At 41.9% G+C, this 11245-nt stretch overlaps 1 long non-coding RNA gene across 1 annotated transcript in view; it reads left to right on the top strand.

The window, feature by feature from the left end:
• The first annotated feature begins 1355 nt into the window (after positions 1–1355).
• The window catches only part of LOC112626970, a 41473-nt gene continuing 31583 nt past the window's right edge, over positions 1356–11245 (top strand). The window contains exon 1 of the long non-coding RNA XR_003120001.1: positions 1356–1512. This is a non-coding gene — a long non-coding RNA (uncharacterized LOC112626970). The remainder of the gene's footprint in view (positions 1513–11245) is intronic.

The following is an 11245-nucleotide window of genomic DNA, read 5'->3' as shown; positions in this document are numbered from 1 at the left end:
TCCTGGGCTTCTGGTCAGACACCCAACCAAGCATTATGCCCGCTCTAAGTGCTGTAATGGGTATGCACAGAGTGCAATTACTTAGCCATCTCCTCCACTCAGCATCCAGGCGTTTCACAGCTTGCGCAGCCTGAATCCACAGCTCACTCCTACAGACAGATGCTTAATGTAAACACTTAATATCCATGTGTCTGTAACAGTAATAACATCTTGAGAACCCTAAAGGCAAAAAGCCTGTAAGGAGTAGTTAGGTAGAGAGTAACAGATTTATACCAGGAAAATGTGTTTAATGGGGAGTCTGAGTACATGAAAATAACATCGAAACAACCTTATCTCTAAAAATGAGAGAAAAATTAAATAAGTAAGACCGATACTTGAAATATTAGTGTTTATTAGCAGAGTTTTTAGTGCGCAAACATACCCACCCTAATTTTGTCTTGAGAATTGGATTCTGAAAAACTGTGATCAGCACAAAGGTGTGTCGGTACTCTGATACCATGAAAGCATTGAAAGGGAGATAAATGATTGGATTGACAAAAGTCTTGACAAGAGAGGCCAACAGAAACCAAAAGCCTTCGCAAGTGTAACTCAATTTGTTTTTGAGCTCAGAAGAGAATGACAGTGTGCTAGATGGATTTCAGTTTTCCTTCCAGATCTGCTCTCTACTTCTCCACACTGACCCGCACCCTTCATGTGCTTCTCACAAAGTTGAGAGCCACAGAGGAGCACGCAAGGTGAGCTGTGATGAGTGATTTTCATTTACCTTTCCAGATCCTCTATCCACTCTGCTCTGCTGATAGACATTTACGAACCATAGCGACAAGCTCCTTTGTCCCCTGGCTTCTGGTTAGAGGGCCAATGAGATACACAGGCAGAGACTGCATGGAGAGGGAAAAGTGAGGTTGGGGCATTGCCTGCTCTCCCTGCAGGGCTATGAGTCTGAGTCCGTGTTCCACCATCTAAGGCCAAGCACCTGTCAAGCAGGTGGCTCTCTTTCATACCTTTCAGGTCCAGTGACCTTCCCTCTAAGGGTTGTAACAGCACTCCATGCTTAGCAATCACTATTCCTCACTGGTTTCTTTTAACCCAGTACAACTTTGCAAATTAGCCCTTTTTGAAACTCTTCCGTTTCCCTCATTTGACTGCTTCACTTGTTTCTCATGGAAACCCTGACTTGAGGATTATTGTTTAGTGAGCGTTTCCACAGTATTTTTGAAGAGCTAACGGGAAGTTAATTTGCCTACCTTTTATACACCTCAGTTAGATCAGCTTTTGTCTGGAAAGGAGCCTGGCAGGGCTTGGCTTTGTATCCTGTTGGGATGATCATCTCTTCAGTGTGATGACTAAGGGTTACATCCAGTTAGTGCACTAGCAACTGAAGTTAGGAAGGCTGGGGTGGATGCTGCCAACCAGCAATCCAATCTGCCTGATGGCCAACCCTCTGACCACTGGGAGCCTGGGGCTTTCTGAATCAGACAACTTCCAGACTTCACATGTGCTGCCAAGCACAAGGTGTGAAAAAGATTTCCTTTCTTTAGATTCTGCTTTTTCACTAAAGCTGCATCTTTATCCAATTAATTAGAGAAATGTTACTCAAAGCGTAGCCTGGGGACCACTGCTGGTATGCACAGCGGTGGAGCTTGCACCGGAATAAGTTCACTATGTTCCACTGACAGACGTTTGCTGTTGTTGTTGTTGATGGTGGTGGTGGTGGTAGCAAGACTTTTTTTGATGACTTGTGGATTTACAATTTCATAAGCTTTTTTTCTTATCACAGATGAGGAACAAATATTTATCAACCTGCAACCTGGTGTTTGGGTACTTGCAGTAGCACTGAATTAGCAGACTGTGAAATCAAGCCTAGGCAATAAACTAGGTCAGCATTTCCTATGTTGTGCTCCATGGAATCCTAATCTTGTGACGGCCTGTCTATTAAAAAGTGGAAATGCTTAGACAGTCACAAAGGACATGACCATGTTAATGGTTCTGATAAGTCCTGCAGTTAAAGAATGTGCTTATTTTTGTTCAGCACAGAATTTCCCATACTTGTTTGAAATAATTATGTTATGTCATGGCTATTGCCACTTGTGAAATGAGTGTTCTGTGGAACTAACACTGTTGGCAAGGAAATGCTTCAGGAAGTGCTCAGCCAGAGGATCTCTAGAGTCTCTTGGGAAGATATTTATCTTCTCAGGGCCCCTGTTTCCTTAACTATCAATTAATGTCTAACATCTGACTAGTGGTAAGCATTTTCATATGCATGTCCTCAATGAGACTGAGGGTTATCCTGTGAGAAATCATGCAGGAATGGTACATCCCAGTCCACACAGGAGTAATTGAAGGGTCAGACAGATTATGTGACTTACTCAAAGTCACACAACTTGTAAAAGGTGAAACTAGAATTTGACACTCAGGTCTTCAAATTTTAAAATCTATTGTTTCCTACTATACTGCATTGAATCTTTGAGCTGGAAGGACTCTTAGAGCATAATATGTCTAATCAGGAAAGTAATACTCTAGCAAAGGAATGATTCAATGTGAAATCTGTGCTGGTCACTTAACTTTTAGCTGAAGTTTAAACTTGTTTCTTTACATCATTTTGACATCTTCTTCTTGTTATGATCAAAGGGAGCTTTCCAATGTCCTGTGTGCTCACCGTCTCCGGGGATGGGTCACATTGTCATATTCTTCTTCTGAAGTGAGTAGAAGACTGCCTGCCACAAACATTGGACCTCTGCGTTTGTTCACAGAACAAGGCAATGACATTGGGGAGACAGGAGGGCACTCTACATTTATATTCTGTATTCCTCAGTCAAGAAAAAGGAGTGTGGTATTTAATAGCACTTGGCTAAAACAATTAAGTCACAACCTATCTTCTTGTGGTCAACTAAAAGAAAAGAAAGCGGGATTATTTTTGTATTTTTAAAAACAAAGGCTAAGAAATAATCTGGTCACAATGTTCTCCATTCTGTATGTGTGTGTTTCTAACTAGTTTTTAAAATTCTAATGATTCATTAATTCATTTGTTCATGCATTCAGTAAGCTTTTTTTTGAGTACTTACTTTGGGCCAGGCAATGTGCTAGGGGTTGAGGAAACAGAATGAATAAAATTAATTTGTCACCCAAGTCAAACATGAATCATCATTACCATCACAAACAAATATTGAGCATCTTCTGTAAAAGGGGCCAGTACTGGGCACTTCGGGGATCTATAATAAGATATAGCAAGGCAGGGTCCTTGTCCTCCAAGAGTTCAGTCTCCTTCAGGAAATAGCCATGCCCATAAAAAGCTAAGCGTCATTGTGCAATGCTGAGTGCCAGCCCAGTAGCATGAAGAATAAGAGTAATCAGCATTCCAGGGATAAGAGGTCACTCTTGGTCCAGGCAGGTGGGAGCTGTCAGAGTGGCATAATTGTGGTCAAAGCTAATAATAACTCTATTATAAACCACAGCATTGCAAGGAAGAAGGAATAATTTTTCTGAGAGAATGAAATCTTTTTGGTTTAAATCGACCTCACGGAAATAAATCTGGCACTTAAAAGAGTTTCGGGTTTCATTTATGTCATGAGGGTCCATTTGTGGGTGACTAGTTCCCGAAATAGAGAACTCGTCTCTCTAGGCTGGACTAATCTTGAATCTGAGAGTTGAAAGTTCATAATTCTTTTGAAAGTTAGTCAACGTTAATTGTGTTTGGCACTTTTTAGGTAAGGAAAATTATCCTACACTGGATGGTTACAATTACATTGTTATGTCTGAGAGGCTTTTCTCATGTAATTACTATGTGCTGACTCTCTAATTATAAGGAGGGCCTGAATTTTCTTCCTGTCACTGAAAATGATGTCTCTACTATATTGAAAAAATAGTGGGCTTTCTTATCCTCAAAGAAGGTATCAAAACTGGTAAACTATGAAGAACTTAAAAATACCATTGATGATATAGATATTTCTACAGCTTTATTTTAAAAGTTTAGGTATCATATCCTATTGGATTGAGAGAAATTTTGATAGTTTGATATAAAATTTTATGTTTATGTTGTTACATTCTAAGTAGAAAATCAGATCCATGCTTAGTATGGGTCTTAAATTTTATTTCTAAATTCTTAGAAAAATGCACAGCTAATATATGACTTAATCGACCTCAACTTCAACAAGCAAAAGAAGCTTGCAAATTTAAGGTATTTAATAAAATGCCTCCCCACCTATCTTGAATTCTCATAGAAAATACTACAGGGTTTGACTATAAACAAGAAACACTAGAGGTTTCTTCCTTCCCAATAAGGACAGTTTTTAAAAAGCTGGGAGAAATAATTTTCTTACTTATTTTTTTTCTTAAAAAATCCAACAGTTAATAAGATAGTGAAGATTTAATCTACAAAAGTATAGAAGACAAAATCCCAGGAAGGTAAGTTGAGTACACAAAGCTACTTTGACCCCAATAGCATTTTCCAAACCTGAAGAAACATGCAAAACTGAAGTGCTGTCTTGGTGGCCTCACAAAGCAAGCAGGAAAAAGTGAAAGCTTGGGTCCACCCAGGGTGAGGAGCCTATTCTCTTCATAGATATTAAACTGGGTCCAAGGTCTATGCCCTCAGGGAAATGGAAAGCCTAAAGGAAACCAACTTTTGCTTGGATTTGCCACCCAGGTTTGCATCAACTGGATGGTCCAAGGAGCCTCAATCCTTGAACTTAGACTAAGCAGATCCCTTACTGGTAACGCTCTGGGAGCAAATAAGAATGGTCTCCAGAGAAAAATTTTGTCATCTCAGAGTTCAATCACTCTCAAATTATTTTTCAAATACAACAACCAGTCTACAGTCAAATATGACCAGTTGCACAAACATGAAAACATAAATGAGAACCAGCAGAAAAAAATAGAACCAGACCATAAAGACCTAAAATATTAGAATTATAAGATACAGACTACAAAATGTGTATTTTTTTTTTTTTTTTTGGAGACGGAGTCTCGCTCTGTCCCCCAGGCTGGAGTGCAGTGGCCGGATCTCAGCTCACTGCAAGTTCCGCCTCCCAGGTTCACGCCATTCTCCTGCCTCAGCCTCCCGAGTAGCTGGGGCTATAGGCACCCGCCACCTCGCCCGGCTAGTTTTTTGTATTTTTTAGTAGAGACGGGGTTTCACCGTGTTAGCCAGGATAGTCTCGATCTCCTGACCCAGTGATCCGCCCGTCTCGGCCTCCCAAAGTGCTGGGATTACAGGCTTGAGCCACCACGCCTGGCCAGTGTATTATGTTTAAAGAAATAAACATGTTTCCAAGGAATGAGAAACTACAAAGAGTCCAATAGCACCACCCAACTTTTGTAAAAACAAACAAAATGCCTTTAAACACTTCCTGGGTTCCTTCCTGGGTGGCTCATATCCAGTGACTAATGAATATGAAAACATAATATCCCCTTTCTCTCCTCTTCTCCATGTGGGGCACCTCTAAAGATGATTTCACCTTCAGAACTCCCTGCAGGGTTGACTGTGTCTTCCATTGAGATATTCAGCATCACAGTTCAACTGTGCCCAGTCCTACTTTCTTCTCTTCTCTTACACGTGTTCAATCCCCAAAGCACTCCTGTGTAAACTTCCTGTGTTCAAGTCTGTTATTCAGGAGACCCAGCCTGTGACACTCGGGTCTTCATTGAGTTGAGCCTCTGTACCTTATTGGGGTACAGATGTTTCTTCTTCAGACATCCTCTAATTTTAAGAACCTTATCTAAGGGACAGGAAGCCTTTGTTCTTTCCGACAATCTGGACAAGCTTTCAGGACGTTTCCTAGAAATCACTCTGCAAGGAGCATCAGGACTCCTGACATTTGGTATATGCCCTACCAAACTCATCCCACTTCTTCCCATATTTGACAATGACTTCAGAGAAACCAACAAAGTCCAGATTCTTAGGAGGGGGAAGCTAGTGACCATCCCTCTTCACAGCCGAAAACACTCAATTGATTCAAAGTATTTGCATTTTAGCTTTAAGAACCCAGGCCATTTCTCTTAATGATAGTGGGCCACTCTAATGCCAGCAGCATCTATAACGAGGTGGAAATTGTAGGAATAGCACTAAAATAGGGACATGGGGGACAGGCCGCTGGCTATTCCATGGAGAGCTTCAGATGTGGTGCCCCTAGAGAAGGCCACTGTATGACCAAGTTGCTTTAGCTAAAATCACTAAGTGACTAAGGGTCACTTACTATGAGCGTTGGTAGAGACAAAGTTTTATTCCTTCCCCACAACAATGCCCCATCCCCCAAACCACTGAAAATAGACTCTGATTAAATTAGCCTGTATTCGAGGACACTCACACATTCGTATCATTTTGAGGTTAATGTAATCAAGTAGAAACGACAGCTGTGGGAACCACTTTAATGCGGAGCCCATTTGTTCTTGTCCCCTCCAGATCAATCTAAATGCAGTTTCTTGGTATTAGGTTCTTTGCTGGTTTGCAAATAAGCTTTTAGATTTTTTAATTTTAACAAACACTAAATTTAGAAATATCTATCTTTAACCAGAAAAATAGACACTCTTAAAAACAGATCTGGCTATTTTTTGGTTTTGGGAGTGGAGGTGGAAGAGCAGTGGGGAAGTTTAACCGACCATGGCCTGTTTTACTGGTTCCAGTGTAACACAGGTGTTTTCAGTTATGAGCTACCTCATGGACTTATTTACCTTTAGATGTTTTTGTTGGTTTGGGGAGCCATGGGGTTAAAGGAAAAGAGGGAACAAGTAAGTTAAAGCCTTTTAAAGAAGACAACCAGTGGTGTCATCCAGGCATCCCAGCATTAAAACTAAATAGGATTCTGTAAAGTTTCCCTGCAAATTGGTTACTTGGAACCCAGAGCCGTGGAGAAAGAGACTTGCCCAGGCTGCCAGTCAAAGGAATACATATGCATATGAATTCCCTGCAATTAATGCGAGGGGGAAAGTCTATTAGGATTGTAAATGATCTAAGTGCTTAATGTACTTTCTTGACAGATCCAAAGCAAAATTGTTTCCTCAAATTCAGGCCTCGAAGGCTGTGAGCCAAGCAGTTGTCAGTGGGTCTTGTAGTTAGTAGACACTTCTTCCTCTCCCCACACTGACCTTCCCCAGCTTCCCCACGCCGTCCTTCCCCAGCTCTAAAGCTGAGAACCCTGCCCTTTTGCGCTCTGGCCTGCTGGCAGCAGCAGCTCTGCACTTCTGCCCGGAGGGCGAGAAAAGGAGGGGCTTGAGGCTGATGGGACTCACAGAGTTGGAGGGGCGGGCCACTTTGCCCCTTTGCTTATTTCATCAGTGACTGGTTTTTCATGAGAGAAGGAAAAACGAGAGGAGAGAGTGAAGGTAAAAAGGAAATTCTGCAGCCCTGGGAGAATGTGTCTGAGGGACGTTCTGATTCTGGAGTTTACAGCTTGGGCAGGTTGGCACTGATACTCACATGATGCATGAGAACCAGGCTGATGAGTTGAAAATTGGCTTCTGTTTTGATTTTGTCCCAGAATACGAAAACATTCACTTTCCTCTTGAGAGAAAGCAGAGTTGAGAAGACTTTCTATCTGGCATTATTTATAAACTTTATGGGATCCTTACATAATGAGATGAAACAAAGTTTTATTATCTTAATAGCTGTTGCTTAGAAATGTTTTGGGACCCCAAGGGCTTGGGTGTTTCTTGGCCACAAAACTTCAAAGTATAATGTAAAACTGGCTTGCACTGGATATGAGAGAAATTCACATTTTGCTTTGAGGATAAAGGGAGAAGATACACAAGAAGAGAAGAAATGCAAGGAGGAGGGAGACAGAGCATGGAGCCAAGTGGACAGAGAGGACCAGGTGCGGGTACCGGCAGGTGAAGCACGCAGTCATGGGGCTGGATAGGCTGTGGGAGAGGCATGGTGAGGCTGCTCTTCCACATGAAGTTCCTTGCCTTGCTGTGTCACGAGACTCCATTTCTGCTCCAGACTCTTCTGTTCATATTTTCTTTTCCGTGGAACTCAGAAAGGGGGCAGGTGTTCTGTTGTATGGTCCTCATGGTACAACACATAGTGTGGGACAAGCATAGGAGGAGGACCTCACGAGAAAGTGGAGACTCGTTGGACTCATGGGCTCCTGCCAGTGGTGGATTTGGGAGAGCAGGGTTGAGTTAATTTGATCCAGATCTCCAAGGGCCAGGGACTCAGTACACAACTTTTGAGTAATAAAGACAATGGGAAGTAAAATATCATTTGGTAAAATCTGCACGACGTCCCAAACAGTAGGATCCAGAATACGTGGGAACACTCTTTCTCTTCCAATGCATTTAGGCTTGCAGTATCATCAGTGCTAGGCCCTGCCTGGCACAGATTAGAAGGACACTGACCCTGCTCTCAAGTAAAAGTGGATATGTAAATAAATGAATACAAGAAGACGAGTACACTGATACAGCAATGAGGAAACATGCAGCGGTCGTAGAAGGCAGTTCATGCCTTATCGGGTATAAACACACTACAGTGAACCTCAGCCTTGATGGGTCAACCCTTCTTAGTGTGAATTTTGTTAAGAACCTGTGTCTGAAGTACCTTTCTAGGCACTGCAACTTTCTGAGTGTTTCCCTTCAGGACTCTATGTTAAAACAAACAAACCCAAACAAACAAACAAAAAACACACTTCTGTATTTCCATGGAAGTGACTTTTTAAGAAAAAAATAATAATAAAAATGAGTGACTCTTGGGTTGCCGTATCAGGGCAAAAATAAATGAAATAATGCCTAGAAAGGGATTGTGAAGGCAGTGGCACCCTCTTCAAATGGCACCTGTTGCTACAGGTACAGGATTTCTTGGGGAAGAAGATTTCTTTCTGACAGGCAGGTCCACAGTGCAGTGCAGGCCATGCTGATACAACCTGGACCATCTCACCATTAAGGGATATTCCACATTAGGGAACATGGACATTTAGAGATTTTTTTTTTTCTATTCTTCTAACATTTATACCTTGCATACTTTAGCTTTAGAAGATATAATTGACATAATTTTTTAAATGGCTTGCTGTGTGCTATCATGACAAGACAGGATTTAGAGTCAAAAGTCCTGGATTCTTATCCCAACCTTTTAACAAACCGGTGCTTTCTGAAGCCTCAATTTCCTCATCTATAAAACCAGCTGCTAATAACATCTGACATTTTTACAAAAGCCTTTCTCAGGTTCAATGCTAAGTGTCATGCAATTAACAGTCTTTAATTCAAACCTCCTAGGCCTCAGGAAAGCAGTTTGTTAGTTTATTATTTATATAATCTCTGTCTTTTTGAACACTTTCTATGCTTCAGGCACTGTGTCCAGTGTTTGAGTTGATTTCTTTCTTTTCACCACCACTCTATGAATTTGGCACTATCATGACCCCATTTTACAACCAGGGACTCTGGGTCTGAGAGGTCAAACAGTTGGCCGTGATCACCCAGCTGGGATCCTGGCCTGACCCAGAGCCCACACCTCAGAGCCCCCTTCAGGAAGCAGTCACCTAGTTCTGTATCTGTCTTGAGTTTCTGTCTAAAGCTGTCCTGACCCCTCCTCCTTTGCCTGGAAAGACAGAAGTTGCCCAGCACCATTCAACCACTTACATTTACTATAACTATGTCACCAGCATCTCTACTTTATGAAACCTCTGAGTGGTATCATCTTGGGCCCTCAGTGCATAGATTTGCTACAGAACCCCCGAGCACCCTTCAGTGTTTGGAGAGCTCCGTGTGATGAATGGTACCATTGGTCTTTGTGTACTTGACGCTGGAACCCCTGATGTTGATTAGACCAGGGTTGATGAGCTGCTTGGCTCCTGCCCAGCTGACAGGCACTAGCCCCCACTTCTCACACCTAATTGGAGCCTGCAGCAACACAGCCCAGGCTCTCCAAGACCACTCACTGCCAAATGATGAAAAATCCTCCGACCTGCTTCCCGATTGTTTTCAAATTAAAAGGTACTTTGGGGACAACTGAAATTCCCCCAAGTGCTTGTCTGAGTGATTTTGGCAGCTTCTCCCAAAGTGCTCTGGCTCCCAGCACAACCACCCAGCCTCAGACTCTCCACCTAATGCAGGGCCCAGACCCTGTCTGTTTTCTGAGCTCAGGCCCTAAGCACTATGCCAGCTCCTTGCCTGCTGGGGGCTTCCTCCTGCCCCAGCGGAACTGATACCTTTGCCCCACATTGATATGTGGAAAGAAGAGCAAGGGGAAGGGCCCTGGAATCTGCTCTGGGCTGCTGGGGGAGCAGCTTCTAGTACCACACTGAGGAGCAAACTCATCAGCACTGGGCATGGGATGCTTGGGGGCCTGTGCTTAGTCCTATCTGTCAGGGAGGACCCTCACTGATTGAGGGATGCACAGAATCATTAGTTTTCCTCCCCACCTTCAAGGATCAGATCCACAGAGAGTTAGAGCTGAAAGGGGCACAGAGGAGCTTGCTTTTCTCACTCAACCATATGTTTTGAGAGTTATATCTGTAGATACATGCATCTCTTTATCAATTTTAACTACTGTAGATGTGTCCATTGTGAATATCCTGCGTTTATTTATTTATTCTTCTGATGATGTACATTTATTTTCATTTTTTACAATTATGAATATACCACAAATGAACTTTCTCATTAATGCATCTTTATATGTGTATGGGAGTCTTTGAGGGGTAGATAAATAGAGTGAAATTTCTGGGTCTAAGAGTAGGTACATCTTTATCTTTCCGTGTTGTCAAATTCTTCTCCAAATTGATTGCACCAATTTGGACCATCTCCCACATTGTGTGTAAGAGTTATCATTTCACACTCATTAGATTGACAAAAGTGGAAAAGTCTAACATTCCCTAGTATTGGAAATATTGTGGGGAAATGGGAGCTCATTGTTTTAATTTGCATTTTCCTACTCTTAGTTGATTTCACATTCTGGTTTCTTTGTGTGTGTGTGTGTGTGTATGTGTGTTGCTGGTTTATATCCATTGCCCATTTTTCTATTGAATATTTTGACTTTTTTTCCTACTGATTTATAGAAAGTCTTTTTATGTGTTGGATACTTTTCCTTTGATGATTACACGAAGATCAGTTATCTTCCCCAGTCAGTGGCTGGTTTTTCACTCAGATTACATTAAATTTTAAAACTTAAAACAACAAAAACACTATAAGTAATCTTTTGCTTTGCAGGTGCTGCTTTCGTGACTTATGGGAAAAATCCCTCTCTATTTTGAGATCATATTCTTCTTTTTTATATACAATTGTAATCTGATCCGGGCTGCAAAATGAAGTATAGCCGTTTAAA

The sequence above is a fragment of the Theropithecus gelada genome, chromosome 6, assembly GCF_003255815.1.
Source record: "Theropithecus gelada isolate Dixy chromosome 6, Tgel_1.0, whole genome shotgun sequence".
Taxonomy (NCBI): Eukaryota; Metazoa; Chordata; class Mammalia; order Primates; family Cercopithecidae; genus Theropithecus; species Theropithecus gelada.
Note: the sequence above shows the minus strand (reverse complement) of the source record. Positions and strands in the feature narration are given on the sequence as shown.